Here is a 16,487-nt window from a genome sequence, read left to right as displayed (position 1 = left end):
GGTGATTGCTACAGCAGTGCAGGTGACTCAGCTACTCTTTGTCTGGTCTTGGTGTCTTAGAATTCTTTTTTTTTAATGAGAAAAGTTGGATGTGGGTGGGCAGGAGAGGAGGACCTTGTGCTGCACTTGCCATTTTTGCTTCACTATCCGGAATTTTCTCAGGGCCGGGTGACTTTTAGCAGCCACAAAATGAAGGAGTGTTGAATGATATTTTCATTTTTTTTTCATTTAATATATAATACAGGTGGCTCGTAAATATAATATTCTGTTGGGTAGAGAACTCTTCCAGACATAAGGCAAGTGAAGAGCATGTTGCCAGTTGAGAACTGCTCTGTGGAGTTTACGCTGGTCATCAGCTGCTCCTTGTGTCATTGTGTGTGTCCATGTACTGTGGGGCAGCCACTGGCTGAGGGAGAAAAAAAGAGTTTCACTGCTGAAAATCATAAGGAGAGGAGAAATCAGGTGTAAACAACGCTGGAGGTTGTTCCTGTCTGTGCCATGTGGTCCTATGTGGTAGGAGAAGGAATACAGGTGACTTGGCCCCTGATAAGTATCAGCTCTGTTAATTACCCAACACAGCCTTGCCCCATGAGCCATAGCTGTATCCAATAAAGATAAGTGTGATAAAAGGGAGTGGGTGAGCTGGTGAGGGGAGGAGCATGAAGAAGCAGGCTCCTGGGCAGAGAGAATCCCTGCAGTGAGGTCAGTGTGGGTGTGCAGCCAGAGCCTGTTGGTGGAACCTGCAGTCACAGTCTGGCTGGGGAAAAGCTGCAGTCAGAGGCTGCACACTGATCCCTGCAGGCAGAGTTCAGCAGGAAATAAGCAGCAGTCAGAGGCTGCAAGGGAAACCTCCAGCAGGAGCTTGGTGCAGGCAGAGGCAGGGAATGGTTGGAGTCAGGATGGCTGAGCTGTACAGAGGAACAAACCAGGGCCCTTTGCAGGCTGGGATAAACAAGGAGTCTGTGTCTGGGCTCCTTTCTACCCATTTCTAAGGGGGCTGCTGCAGCACTAGCTGTCCCTGCCCTCCTGGTCCGGGTGCTACACTCAGAGTGACAGTGGGAGAAGCTGTGACAGTCATGGATAACAGCAGCATTAGCTCAATAGTAAACTGCAAACAAAGAGATATTTGTGAGTGTATTCAGAATGAAAGGTGAGATATGATCCAACTCTCTGCAGATTTGTGTATTCATTACTTCAGCCGTTGTAAAATACCGCATTTCCTCTGTAGATTCTCTTGGACTTAAATTTATGTTATCTGGGCATAAACTAGAGGATTTTTCACCTAAAAAAACCCTCCCAGCTGTAGAGAGTTTCATGGGTTACTGAGAGGGATTCAGCTCTTTAGCTGCTCTGAAATCCCAAGGGAGTCTTGTGGGTGTAGAGCCTTAGGTGAGCTTTCTGGAGCCTGACTGGAAACTGTCACTCTGCCTGGAGCTGGAGATGTCACAGAGGTGCCACCTGACAGGTCCAGAAATGAGACGTTACAATCTAATTAGCCAAACTACTTAGTGATCAATTTTTTGGGGAAAATAAGTAGATAAGTGCCGGGGTTATTACTGCAGGTGGCAAAAGGGGTATCCCAGAGCAAGTGCGCTTGCAGGTATAACGGGTTGAAAAAGGGAGGGGACCCCATTCTGCATTAAATCTGGGTGCTAAGCTGGATCTGACTTCCCCATATCTGACTGACTTCAAGCTGCCTGTCTGCCCTTCTCTTCGCTGCCTGCAGTTGTCAGCCTCTGGCAAAGCCTGTTGAAGCTGCTGTGAATTCTTTCTCCAAAAAAAAAAAAAATTTAAGTGTCTTATAAACTAAACTGGGGTCTGATGTAATTTGTGTGAAAACTGGCTGGAGTAAACATCCTCCCTAAACACCTGTTGTTTGTTTTGTCTGTTGTTTGAAGGCCTGATGGCGGTGTTTTCCTCCAGTCCTTTGTTTTAGAAATTATTAGGGATTTTCTTTTGATTTAGGCTGTTGTTGGGGTGGTGTGCACTTGGTAGAACTCGGACGCCGTGAAAACTCTCCTATAGCATGTCCCCTTGCATTCAGCATTTTTCTTCCATAATAGTGATTAATGAATAGCACAGCAATTAATTAGCTTTCGGCTTATTAGCAGAGGTGGTCGAGTGCAAAAATATTTAAAGGTGTATCATCATTCAAGAATCCCATTTAGGGCTGTAAACTGAACTTGCGTTGTCTTTGCACCTGGAGGGGTTGGCTCAGCACGAACAGCAGAGGACAGTCTTCCCTTCAGAGGGATACAAAGGAAAACACCAGGAAAATGTCTGTTTGAGTTTTTCCCTTTTCGTCTCTTCCCCATCTCTTGCCTTGGGAGCCTGCAGGCTCTCAAATGATTGTGGGCTCTAATTGGAAATTGACTCCCTTGCTTTTAAAATCTTTTCATAAGGCTCTCTCCTACTTCATTAAATCATTAAATGAGTTTAGCAGGTATTAGTTTTGAGCTTTATTAATTGTGACTTGTTTTTCATTATGAGATAATTGTCAGTCACGAAACATAACTGCTGCAACATATCTAAGCAGACAAAAGTTTCCAGGAGGCAGGGAGATAAGAAATGCAGAAAGGTCGCTTGTACAAAAACTTATTGAAATAAATCCTTCCTAGAGGTATTTAAGCATTCCTGGAGATCCCTTGTTTGGTGTGCTAAACGAGCTTCAGAAGCTCTGGCAGGAATTTGGTGAAGAAAGTGATGCATTTATGGTTTGAGTTGACCCTGGATATAACCAGTCCTGCCCTCAGTGGGAAATACTCCCAATTTCCAAGCAGGGCAGAGATATCCAGCTCCTTGGAGGCTCAGTGCATGCTGCGGGGTGCCAAGGGGGAGATTGAGGTTCTTCTTGCAGGCCTGCTGTTGCTAGCCGCCAAAACTGCTCTTGATTTTCACAGACTCCATAAATTTTGTGGCTCGTCCTGAGCGTCCCCAAGTGCCCCCCACGCCAAGGGGTGCGGGGGGCATTGGGATGAGTGCCCTGTGGGCTCAGGGGCTTGTCCCTGCCACGGCAGGAGGAGACTGGCACCGCAGAGCGCAGCGCCCGCCTGCTCCGTGCTGACAACAGCACTGCAATTTATCTTGAGCCATTTCCCCAGAACTTCTGGGAAACAAACTATGCATCATTTTAAAGATGCTTTCATGAAACAATTAGGCTGCATTAAATTATTTCTACTCTCGTGTGTAGCGCTTCCTCAGCGTAGACAGACCTTGACAACTCCAGGGATTGGAGAAAACATCCAAGCTGCTACCCAGTTTGGAACTAATGCCTGGTAAATACATTTCTAAGTTTTTTGGGGCTAGCAGCTATTAATCTAAATGTAATTCATCCTTCCACTCAGAAGACATTACAGTTGTAATGCCAACATTTGCAAGCAACAGTGAGTCATAGTAGTAGCCTCTGAACACCCATTCTTTATTGAAAACAGATATGCCATTGCCAAGCAATAAGATAAAATCTTTTCTGCAGATTTTGGAATGTAAAAAATGGCTTCTGGAATGTAAAAAAAAGAAAAAAAAAAGGAATTTATAAAAAAACCCCAAAAAAACAGTTTCTGAGAATCCTGAGAGTGAAAGATATGTGGCCTTCTAAAGGCTGTGTCTTAGAAATGACAGCACTGCTGTGATTCCAGGAGCAGGATATTTCATCTGTTGTTTAATGGGCTAACAGAGTAAAATATCACCCTGTGATGATTTTGAATGTGTGTGGGTTTCTTTATAGCCTTTCATGGAGACGCTGGCTTCAATTTTGTCCTGGAGAAGCTCCTGATATAAATTGGTAGAAGACCAGTAAATCAGGCAGAGGTGCTGGTGCAGAGGAGAGGCTGTGCTGGTGGCTGCTCTCTGCCTTCTCTTCCCTCTCCAGCTCTGGGCAGCACAGAAAACTTGTTAACTTTTCCAGTGAGGCTGGAGCAGCACCATCTCTAAACTAGGCAGCTCAAATTTGGTTTTGGAGCACTCACGGGGGGATTCGCCTGTTAAATTCTTTATCTCCTGTTCTTTACTGCATTAATGGGAGTGGTTCATTCAGGTTCTGCTGAATGTAACCTGAGGTAAAAGCTATTACACAGAGCAAATATCAGAACTGGAGTTTAATCCTGTGAGTGGCAGGACCTTGCTGTAAAACATTTAGCACATTGTGTTGGAATGGGTGCAGAAGCAAAGAATTTCCCTGTAACAGCCATCATTAATACAGGGATTATGAGGATTGTAAGTTCAAAGGCAGGCATGAGTTCCTGTGAAGGTAGTTACCATATTTGGTGTTAGAAAATTACTGTCTCCATGAGGGGATGTGAATTTGCCCCTTGGCATTGTCCCCAGTTTTGGACAGAAGGAAAAAAAGAGAAGAAAGATGAAAAATTTGGTGTAGAAGAGACCTGGGGCAGAGGAAGATCGCCGGTGTCTGTGCATAAAAAGTGCTGCAGAGAAGGACATTGAATGAGTCATGGTCTTAAATGCCAGCAGGAAGGACGCAAGGTAGGAATTAGGGGGTGTCTCTGTAACACTGAGGATGACAAAGCATTGCAATAAATAAAATGGAGAGCTCATGGGTGCTTCATCATGGTTCCATAGGGCTGTGTGTCTGTCTCAAAGATGCAGCCTATCTCTATCAGAAACCTGTAGAGGTGGAGGGGAATTAGGTCTGGCTGTACACAGCCTGAGCACCATGTGAGTTAGAAAAATCTGCTTCTCGCTTCAGGCACAGTCCTTGCTAACCATTTCAAAGTTGCTTAAGAGTCACCACAAGTCAGTAAAAATAATTTTGAACTTGTTGTAATGCAGCCAATGAACATTTTTTAGGAGACAGGATTTACTTCTCCTTCAGCTAGTTGGTGACAGAAGCTGAGCCACTAGGTTAGGATTTTTTAAAAAAACCCTTGCTTGTGACCTGTTTGCATTCATAAACAGATGCAGTTTCTTCTTCTTCAAGCTGATATATATCTTTTGCCTACAGCCCAGGCAGAGAAACGGATATTCTCCTGTGTGTACTTGGAAAGCTTCTACCACAGATTTCAGTTCACTGCACTCAGTGGAGTTCAAGATTGTGCAAAGCCAAACAGCTCTTTTATGGAGTCAATGGAAATGTTGTTTCTTAGGGCTTTTTTATCTAGCATCTTCCTAGGCAAAGTTGTCACTTTCCTCTTTGCTTACAAACGGCACCAAAAGCTAAATGTTGCCTGCTGGAGTTAATCAAAAGGCTGAACCTGATGGAGCTCCTGTCATCATCCTCAGTTCTCCCTAAACGATGGAGGCAGCTGGATTTAACCTAGCAGAGCGTGGAGAAGGAGCAACAAATACTGTGTTGGGGTTATTTTCCCAAAGATCTGTGCACCTTGGCAGGCTGATTTGTTTATAATCACCTTGCAAGAGTGCAAAGCGAGCTATCTGGCTGCAACACTAAAACCATTAGGAAGGAGGATTATTGTCATGAATGCAGGTTGACACTGAGCTCTGCCTTCCAGCCTCTCCACACAGCCACTGTGAGGGGAACCCCCCAAAATATGTCTGCTTTTGGCTGGCTGTCAAATCCAAAATGAAACACCTGTGTGCAAGATAAATTCATGAGGACTGAGTGCTAACTGGTCGTCTGTGGTCCTGACCACCTGCCAGCCTTTAGGAACTTGCAGTTATTTGTGTGTGTGGGTATTTATTACCTACTTGTGATTTGTTTGTTGATCCTTTTTGTCCCTCGGTCATCTGCAGTAAGGGTCAGGCAGCCTGTGGATATTTTATTTGTGCAGAAGGTGGTGTGGCAGGGAATGGGAGCTGTATTCACTCTTTGCTTCTTTACCTTTAATCTAGATCCCTCTGCTAATGTTTCAAGAAAGCGCCCCTGGTAGTTTTGGACTTTGCAGCTTCATTTTTTTGTTTCAGTGAGCTTGAACTCCCCCTAAAAGCCATTCTCTCCAGAGGTACTTGGCTAACCTGGACGGCACTCCTCGACACAGAGGGAAGGATTCAAGGTCAAACTCGATGGTGCTTCCTCATTTTCCTGCTAGTTCCATTAGCATTCACGACTGAGACTCCTGCGTTTCAGTCTCCCTGCAGAAATATATGGGCTCTCCATGAAGAGAGGATTCCATATGCACTGCTTTTGGTGAAATCTGTTTATCCTCGCAGTCGGCCAAGAATAAATAAAACAGCCTTATGGCTCCTGTGAGTATACACTATATGCTTCAATTATTGGTGCATTATATTAGGAGCAGATGCTACATTCCCCCATATAAAAGGGAAGAAGATTTCGGAACAGTAAAACCAATTTTTTTGCTTATGCACTGTAATTATCACCATTTCTTCATTTCAAAGGCATCTGCCTGACGCACCCTCATCGTGATGTGCTGTGTTACCATTTGCGTTACATTTTATTCCTGAGGATAACAGCGACAGTGGTTGTTCAGGTTGGAGGGAGGATTCTCCTCGTTTCAAGCACTTTGAACCTTGGTGTAGCACGGGGTGGTTTTTTTTTAGCTTGAATTGCTTCAGGCGTTTCTTCTGGGCAAGTCAAATTGCCAGTTTGCCCTCAAGAGAGCTGGCATGGATACAGCCCTGCTTGCTTAAGGCTCTGTGGTTTGTGCTGCTTGGGAGCTGCCCAGGGCAAGGGGCTGGAAGGACAGAGAGCTGTGGCATCTCCAGACATCATTTGATTTGCTTTTGCTACTCTTAAAAACATTACTACCATGTATTCTCTCTCTATAAAGCGCTTTGGTCAACTGAACCTGTGGGCTCACTTGTTCTCATACTATTCAACAGAAAGTTTCTGGGGTACAAAATAACCCCACAAAAGCGAGATTGGGATGGGCGCTTTTGCTGATACTGGATTCCTCCTGTAGACTATCATGTGTAAGAAAATAGTTTTCAATAATTTTGCCAGGCTTCCTTCCCAAAGGACATAAAACTTGCTTTACTTCAGCGTTGGAGTCCTCAGCTCCAGCGTGCAGAAGTGTTCTCTCTCCTCTAAAGCAGGACTGAACTGAGAGCTGTTCTGAAGCTTTGCCCCCCTTTCACTGTAGCCATTGTATTGATAACACCAAAAGAAAAAAAAAGGTATTTCAGCTGTCTCAGATTCTTGTGCCCATAAAACTTTTCTAATGTATTTCTAGCATCCGCACACTTCTCTATGCCATATTCTGGCCCCTAGGAGATCAGCTCTTGGTAATTTTTCACCTGTGTCTGCTGTGAAATCAAATTTATTCCTTACCATTTGATGTCATCTGGGTTGGCTTTTGCAGGCTGAACCTTACTGGAATAGGATGGTGTTTAAAGCACAACTGCAGCTTGAAGGGAGACAGAACGGGGGCTCAAGCATTTGAGTGGCCACAGCCCCCCCGAAAATCACCGCATAAATTTGGCTTCCCTGAAAAGAGACATTTTTAGGGTGTGTTTCACTCCAGTCCTTGCCTTCCTGCAGTGTTGAGTCGTGCACAGGGGGCTGGCAAACAGCGGAGCCCTCCTGGGTGACAGGCGGGGATGGGAACAGTAGCAAGCCCCGAGGTGTGTTGATACAGTCGGTCTCGCTTCCTCCCTTCCTGTGATATATTAACTACTTTGGAAGTTTCCCAGCTGTTTCAGGGGATAAATGATGGCAGTGGGGAGCCCATATTTAACCTTCACTGTTCAGGCTGCACGCTTTGTAGTTGTCGTCTTTTATCTGCCCGGCTCGCTGGGAAAGGCTTCAGACATCTCCCTGCTGCTCCCCCTGCCCGCCTGCTGCCCTGCACATGGAAGGCACAGCCACTCCTGCCTGTGTCCTGCAGAGCTCAGCCTCCATCCTCTGCACTTATGGATGCACCACAGGCATCCCCCAGGGAGTTCCCAGAGGCTCCCCCAGCATCCTTTGGCTCCAAGATGTGTCACTGGCTTCTGTTGTCAGTTTGTCTTCTCCCAGCTCAGGTAGAGGTGATTTGAGTGGATTTCCATTATTTCAGTGAATGGTGGGTACAGGTGGTTTGGGTAAATAGCAGTGAATCTCAGTGGTGAGGTTCCCCACCCTTCTTACTCCCCAAAAAGGTTCAAGCCTGGAATAAGTCCTGGCCTCATGTGAGTGAATTTCAGGTATTACCCGTGACAGTTGCACCAGGCTGCACTGGGAGGCACATGCAGCTGTGCTGAGACATCTTGGTGGTCCCTCCTTTAACCCAAAGGGGTTTTACCTGGGATTAATTGTTTTGGTTTTTCATGGCTAGAAGGGAAAGAAATGGATGAAATCTTTGGGCTGGCTGAACTCACCTTGTCTAAACCCCTGTGGTGACCCTGGGTAGGGCTGTCACTGAATGGCATATAAGCATTTAATTTAATTATTGTGGCTCTGAAGCTGTTAAATACTACACTATTTGAAAACAGAAAGGAAAATAAGGGGGTTATTCTGCATTATTTTGGACCACAAAACTATCACTGCATATCTTGATGGATCCTAGAGCCATCAGAGGGCACCTGGGCATGTAGGGCTGGGTGTACAGGCTGGCTGCTGGTACCCACATCAAGCAGGGAGCTGGTCTTGACCCTGTAGAAGAGATTGTCATGCTGAGTGTTCAGCTGGGGTGGCTGCAGAGAGCTGAGGGATGCTGTCATGCACCATCAGTGAAAAGCATGTGACACTTTTTGTCCTTAGCCGTTGTGTATGACCTGCAGTAAGGAGTCACCTGTACGAAATCCAGGGATGGGAGACGCAGGAGAAAGTGATTTTCCCACTGGTAAGAAGTTAGCTGTGTAAATGCCATGGGGGTGTGGGGAGGGGAAGAACAGGCAGCGTGTTCTCCTGCACATTTTCTGAAGGAAGAGAATCAGTTTGGTTATCGTTCCTCTGACTGAGGCTGTGGTACATTGAAATCTGATTGAAGGTGTCACAGGTGCTATGCAAATAATGTAGATAAAGTACAAGTCCTCAGGATCTCGCTGATACTATTTGGACAGCAACCAGTAAATAGGAACAAAGGAGACAGAAAAAGAAAGTAGCAGGATTCCAGCAGAGACACATGGGCATAAATGTTTATTTTGACCAGGAACTTGGAGGCCTCAGGAAGCTGTGTGGCCATATAACACACCCATATCCAATAGCTGTCTTAGTCTTTAGCCGTGTGTGAGAGTACACAGAGAATTTGAAATTATATTAGGTAAGATTATGTGGCTGGGCAGAGAGAAGGGCTCTGTGGCCACCCAGGGCTTCCTCTAGACCTGCTGTTTTGATTCTGTGATGGAAAGTTTTTAAAGAGTACTTTGCTTTAGGTCTCCCTGATTTGTTTGTCTCGCTGCTTTTCTGGCACTTCTGTGTCCACCCAAACCGCCCCTTTAGCTTCAGTGCTGAGTGCCTCTGTGTGCTCTGTGCCACCAAGGTACCAGCTCAGGGAGCCACAGGCTGAGATATTCCTACTCTTACGAGGCATGTGTCAACTTCAGGATCATTCAGAAGATGCAGCAGTCTTGCGCTTGGATTTTTGTCTGAATCTAAATTTCAAAATGGAAAGGGTTTATTCATGGCAGTTCGAGGGTGCTCACCTTTGCTACATTCCCAAAATGCAAATACATGCTGTTCCAAACCACACTGACTTCTGTCCTTGATGCTGAGATGAGTGAGGTGCTGCTTTCTCATGTCTCTGACCTGGGGGCTGTGGAATTATTGTCACTGACTGTAAACTGTATCCTTGACTGTGAACGGTGCGGGAGCATTTTGTTTTAAAGCACGAGAGGTGGGCCACGTGCAGTTTATTCAAGACTAGCCTTGGAACCCTGGGCCTGGCAGCTCACAGTGGACATCTGCCAGCTAGACAGAGCCTTTTGCTTAATGAAGTTCCAAGACAGGTGGTGGGAGCTGTGATTTATGAGGAAATAATCTGAAGGAAACTGATAGCAGAAAGTTTCTATGCAGCTTGTATTCTACTTGTTCTCAGTCTGTCTCCCCTTAGACTCTCAGCAGTGTTGGGTAAGGGAAGCTCACCTCCTGACTTGGGGTCAAAGTGCCTGACCCAATTGACCAGACAATTCAGCGTGATTGGCTTCAGGCATTGCCTGAACTACATGAGAAAGATCTTTTCTCCCTCTGTTGGAAACGTAGAAAATAATGCGCACTTTCAGTTTGGGAGCACGTTTTGGAAAGCTTATTCCCTTATTTGAGCATGTCCAGTCTTCCTTCAAAGCCAAACTCAGCATCTTTGCATGGTCAGTGTGCCCAAATCGCATTGATAACCTTATCTGAGCAATAAACCAGCCACAGCCGTCTGATCTTTTTCCTTTTCACATCCCCTCCTAAGCAGGTGAGAGTCAGCGAGTGCTGTTAGATCTCTCCTCGAGTTGTTGGTTTTCTCTCCTCCGGAGGGACTGCGGTGGAGGGTACTTGCTCTGCTAATGAGTGGTGCTCAGAAGCCATTTAAGCCCCTCGGAAAGTCGATAGTTGAAGCAGGTAGCCCCCGCTGACGTCCGCAGAGCTGCTGTGCTGCATCCTCCCTGCTGCGCCTGGTGATAAGGCACAGCTTGAATCTTCAAATGCCACTGGGAAGGATGATCAATCTCAATCCAGCCCTCACTCTCTCCCCCGGACGACTTCTGCTGAGGAAGAGAGGGAAAACATAAAAGCCGTGGCTTTAGGGCGTGAGAATTTGGAAGTTGGCGGAGTTAAAAATCGATCATGACCCGCAACAAAGGACTCGCAACTTCATCGCGGGCAGGGTTACTGCTGTGCCGTCCCAAAAGCGAGTAAAAAACCATAAACGCAGACACAAGCAAAGATGAAAACTTTTGTATTCTTGTTATTATCCTCAGTGGAGGAAAAACTGCTTATTCCATCCACTTGCCAGGCAAACTGAAGCTAAAATGAAATAGGGGGGATCCTACTTATCTGATGTTTGCAGCAATGCTGTGCATATCATATACAGCAGGGAACTGACACAACACAAAATGTAGCATTAATCCCCAAGAAACATTTTACAGACCTGAACACAAGATGCTATGGCTTCTATTCAAGGAGGATTGATTTTTTTTTTTTTTTTTCTTTAGGGATCTTTTTCAATAGTTTCAGCAATTGGAGTATTTCCTGGAATTTACTTAATTCTTTTGCTTTCCTAGAACGGAGTACAACTTAATAGTGTAAGGCTGTGTTTGGTGGTTGTGGGTTTTTTTTTTCATTTCAGGAATGTGTTAACACCCAGATTCTCTCAGAGGTCTTTTTTCTTTTGCTGAGATTTCCCATCACATGTGGAAAATGCTTGCACCTGTATAATGCTCTAAGATCTGACCCTGTGAAGCAGATACTTTAAATATAGGATTAAAAATCCGTATTTTGCCAAGCTTCATGTCAAAATGTATTTTGAGGTAAGCGATGCTTCAATCTATGGAACTCGGTGCTTTGCACTGCTTGAGATCCAGGCAGTGATTAAGTGCCTGCCTGGTCCTTAAGTACATGGAGAAAGGCTTGGGAGCTTTAAAATTAGGTGTGAATTCTTACAGGGAGGTTAATTTAGTTGATGTATAAAATAAGAAGGGAATCCCTGTTGCTCTTACTGATTGCCAGACCCCTGAATTAAAGACTTCAAAAGCAGTGATGAAAATGCTCTTATTTCAGATTGGTGGTGCCCTGTGCCTTGCCATTTTTCTTCCTTACCATGTGTTCCTCCACTGGCTTTTATTTTTCTCCTCATTCTGGCACATCCTGCATCTTTGGTTATCTGGCACTGAGAATCCCAATTATCCACGAATTCTTTCCTAGGTGATGGTTTTTTTATGATCTGTGAGTCTCCTCTTTCTCTCTTCTAGTTTTGAGACTGAAGGCAAAATGGACAGATTTACACCCAGAATATAACTAATGTGCAAAAAATTGTTTCCAGGGGTGCTTTCCCCTAAGTTACAGACTCCTTCAGAATCAAGTGGTCTAGCAATAGCTAGGGAAAGAAAAGAAGAAAGAGAAGGTGTCTGAGTTTTCAGTTAAGCTTCTTTTTAATGAAATGCAATGGCCTGCAAAACGTGGAAATCTCTCCTCCTGTTTGCTTTTATACCAGAGGTATTTTTTAAGGTCTGTTGTGTGCTCCAGGTCTGCTCTCTGCAAGGTGATTTATTTGTGTCGAGTTTGCTGTGTGTCTGTGACATCAGGAGCCTGGCTGAGTAAAATTGGACCTGAATGAAAAGGGTTTTTTTTTGTCTGGGAACCAACAAGATAAATTTACCAAACAAAGTGAATCTGAATTTTTGCCTGGTAATGTTGCTTGATATTGCTTCACATTATTTCTTACTTTGTGTATATATCTTACTATATATATAAGACTTTATATGAGTTGTAGTAATTTCTCCCAGCTGGGAAAAAGATTTCCCAAAGTTCATACATTTACTTTTTTTCCCCAAGTCCAACCAAACTTCTACAAATAATGGCATTACCTCCAGACCTAGGAATAGGTTCTTGTCTGCTGTTCTTTGAGCTGTCACTTGCAGAGGTTTTATTTCAGGAGGATGAAAAAGTACACATGCTTTCCTCCTGCACATGTGCTTTACATCTCTTGCATTGCCTCTCAAATCAAACACTGAAATGCATTTGGAGAACTTCCCTGTGGAAATGCAAACCACAACTTTTGTTGTCAGTTTAATTCTGAGGTTAAAATAGGTATTTAATTAATTTCTTCCCTGAAGTTGGGCTTTGAAATGGTGCCCAAATAAAATGATTCATTTCATCTACTCTGATTTTTTTTTTTAGCAACAACAAAATGTGTTGGGGAACTCCTCTGCTAATTAGCCTTTTTATGGTTGAGAATTTCATTGGTTTTTGCAATTATAAGGCTGGAAAAATGTGCCCAGTGTTTGCACACACCGCGTGGCAACAGCCTGTGAGAGTGGGAGGGAGAAGATATTGCATAAAAGCAATCCTTTCAGTCACAGTTCACTCCTCTTACCTGAGTCCTGCACACTTGCTCTTGCAGAGGTGCTTCTGGAATTTGCTGAGTCGGAGCCCTTGCTCCTGCCAGCGCTGCAGTGAGCCCAGCTCTGAATTCCCTCCCAAAGGAAGGGGGCTGCTGGAAGGCTGCTCCCACCCCACAGGGCTGGGGTCTCCTGGCCCAGCTGCTGTTTGTAGGTTTCCCTCACCTCATGTTATAAATATTGGGGAGTTAATTCGGGTTTTTAAAATAGATTTTTTGTATAAAAATATATGCTGTATCAAACGCTTCTGCTTTCTTGAAATAAAAGTGTGGTGCAGCTACAAGTTGCTTTCAGGAAGAGCAGACCCATTCATCTGCAAAATAAAGACGGGAGTCTCCACCAGGAGATGGGTTTTCTCTGGAAATGGGATTGCCAACGACTCAGTGATTATCACTTGATTGAGATTTTATTTATATCAGACCAGTAGGCATGTATGTGAATGTGAAGTTTTCATAAATTTAATTAGGAGTTTTAACACTGCTCGGAAAACTATTCATCAGATTAGCAGAGGAAAAGAAAGGAAATATAAATTTGAAATACCAATGAAGTGGATAATGGGGCGAGGCAACTTTTTGCCTCGAGCAAGAAAAACTGTATAAAAGTGGACTGTGCATGGGCAGAATTTGTGACCAGGGAGGACACGGCATGGTGTCGGGTCTGAGGGTCACCCAGCATCGATCCTGGGGTCCGTGCTGTCCCGTGGAGTTTGGCTTTCTCCATAAAATTCTATTCCGCAAAAATTTTATCAATGAGTTGGCGTCGTTTTATGAAATTAGACTCGTTATTTATAACACCTCACCTGCGTGGTTTTGGCTCCCAAGAGGTGTGAGCAAGAGGATGTGGCTGTAGGGACAAACTGAGGCGCTTCTGAGAGAGGAGGGGCAGAAGGGAAGGTGATAAGGGAGAAGGACAGATAAGGAAAAAGCCAGGGAAAAACTTGAGGGCAAGGACCAGGCTACTTCCCTGGTGAATAACCCTCTCCCTGGGGTGCTGTGCTCAGTATTTCCATGTGAACTCGGGGTGGTGTGTGAATATAAAACTGGGTAATCCGAGCTCATCAGCAGGAATTTACTGAACTCTCAGTAGTAAGAAAAGAAACCCTTGCAAGGTCTTCAGTTGCTCTATGAATTATTCCACTTCTGTTTTGCCATCACTTTTGGTGGTGTTCTCCACCAGGTGGTACAGTAAGCACAACAGAAAGGAAATCAAAAAGACAGGACAATCCTCAGGGGTCTGTGTACAACCTTGATGCTTTAATGAAGCAAAAGTAATCTGTCTTTAGGAGAAAGATTTTATTTATTCAATTATATTGGATTGAAACTTGTTAATATCTAATATCCTGTGTGCTGGGAATAGCTAGTAAAGGAGTTGCAGCCACAGCCTTTTTCTAAATATGATTTCAGGGGTAGTTCTGAGGCTCAAGTACATTTCCTCAAGGAGAAGTAGTGTGAGATGAGAAGGAATTCGATCAGTGTTCTTAAAGATCTGTGAGAAGCCAGCTTTTTGATTTTAATATGAATTTAGTGCCTTATGGTAAACGGCAGAAGAAAATCCCAGATACCCTGCAAATCAGAGAGATCTTTCCTCTGGAAAAGCCATTTGTCGTCAGACAGGCTCATTTTGGTGGCACAGTGCTCTTTGTTGGAAGCGAGTTTCACGGACATGAGACTAAGGATCCTCCAGTGGCCACGGTTCTGTCTCTCAGCCTTTGGTACACTCAAGACTGAGGTGTGCAAAGTGCTGCAGTAAATCGGGGATGTAGTCAGTAGTTTTGGTGTTTCGATGAAAAAAGGGAGGTGTGAGTTGCAAACTGTGGGGTCCTCTGTCTTCCTCTACAGCCACACTGCAGCTTACCTTTCCTAAAAGCATTTATTGATTCTCCTGACTTGTGGCCCGGAATTAGTGGGGGCAGTTTGGGGTCCAAGAAAAAGAGATATAGGAAAAGTGAGTGGTGTAATTGGAAGAACACGAGGAAAAGGAGGAGCTGCCTGGTGTGATTTCAGATTGCATAAACTCTGTTTCTACCACGATGCTTTTGTTATGTGAAAATCCATGTGCTGACAGCACCATGGAAAGAACTTTTGGAAAGAAGCATCAATCTGACAGCAGGGGAGTGTGCACTGGCATCCCAGGTGGTCAGCTCTGTTGGTAAACAGGATGCAAAAGAAGATAAGGAGGAAAGTAATTCTGGCACAGTCGTTTCTACTTCTCCCATTACAAAGAAATTACGAGCAAGATGTGTTTTGAAATAAGAAGCAACTAGTTGTATAATGCTGCTACGAAGTACCTGAAGGAAGGATCATCACAGAATCAAACTGCCACAAAGAAAAGCAGTTGTAGCTGTGGAAAAATAATTTTGGTGCTTTTCCTTCTCAAATACAGGTATGTGGAGGAGCATCTCAGCATGACAATGAGGTGATGCTTGTCATTTGTGTGACAGAGACAAATTAGAATCCAGCCATCTCAGGGTGGGAACGATTTTCTTGAAAATTAATGACTTGATTAGAAGGAGAAATGAAGCTTCTTCAAGGGGACATGCAAATAAAGGAGGAATCACTAAAACTGTCACCTGGTGTAAAGCGAACATTACACAAAGAAAGATTGGTGGGATAGTCTACAGAGACAAATTTGATGCGATATTAATCATGCAGCACCAGTGGGCGCAGAGGGGAGAGGGAGGGGAAGGATTCAGCGTGGCACGTGTGTGACTTAGAGAGGTGTTTCCTGCTGGAGCAGGGGAGGAGTATCCCATTCCCCAGGGTGGGTACATCCTCTGCACCCCCAGAATGGGATTTTCCAGGCCCTGTATTCTTCTGGATGGTCTCCAAGCCCAGTGCAAGGGGTTCACCTCCTTTCATCTGGAGACAAGGGCCACAGAGAACCTTAACTGCAGTGAGTGCTTGTAGTTCCCCAGTGGCAAACCTGCAGAGCGTGGTGGGTGGGCTCTGTAATCCAGAAATCCTGGGGGATTTCTGCCACCTTTCAGGAGGACTGTGGCCATGAGGAACCAAATCTTACAGGAGCAATTAGCTTTGGCTGCTAGCCCAACCTTTCCTTGCCAGGGAAGGAGCATGACTGAGGACAACCAAGGCAGCTAAAGCAAAAGTGGTGCTTTTCTTAAGCACAGAAGTGTTACCTACATTAATGACTACAAAACAAGCAGTATGTTCACAGAGGGCAGTGATTTGAGCTCAAGGTGGTTTTTTAGGTTTTTGCCAAGTCCAAATGACCTGTAAGGTGTATATTTTTGTATTTTCTCCTTGCTGTGGCTAGTCACAGGCCTTTCAGCCTGATGTAGGCAACACAACAGGACCCAAAGCTGTTCATCAAACCCTGTTTTCTCTCGTGCAGCACTACCAATGGAAAGGAGACTGATATCCAACCAGTTCTCTTAATTGCATCAAATTTGTCACACATAAGTTTGATGAAAATTCGTGAGGGATCTTGCAGACACCTAAGAGCAAATAAAAGTCCAGCACCCCGCTGTAGCTGCAGCTGACAAAAGCGGGTATGAAGATAAGCTGGCAAGCTGATGATGTGGTGATTTCTATTTCCTGGACATCAGCACCAGGGGCACTGAGGCAGCCGTGCGC

General features: G+C 44.7%; 1 protein-coding gene across 1 annotated transcript in view; it reads left to right on the top strand.

Moving 5' to 3' along the window:
* Window positions 1–649: 649 nt before the first annotated feature.
* ERBB4 (erb-b2 receptor tyrosine kinase 4) overlaps window positions 650–16,487 on the top strand; it is a 376,355-nt gene continuing 360,517 nt past the window's right edge. Inside the window, exon 1 of the mRNA XM_066322426.1 lies at window positions 650–702. The gene's annotated coding sequence lies outside the window, so the exon portion shown is untranslated. The remainder of the gene's footprint in view (window positions 703–16,487) is intronic.

Source organism: Sylvia atricapilla, chromosome 7 (genome assembly GCF_009819655.1).
Source record: "Sylvia atricapilla isolate bSylAtr1 chromosome 7, bSylAtr1.pri, whole genome shotgun sequence".
NCBI lineage: Eukaryota > Metazoa > Chordata > Aves > Passeriformes > Sylviidae > Sylvia > Sylvia atricapilla.
The sequence above is the reverse complement of the archived record's forward strand: the minus strand, read 5'-3'. Positions and strand labels throughout refer to the sequence as shown.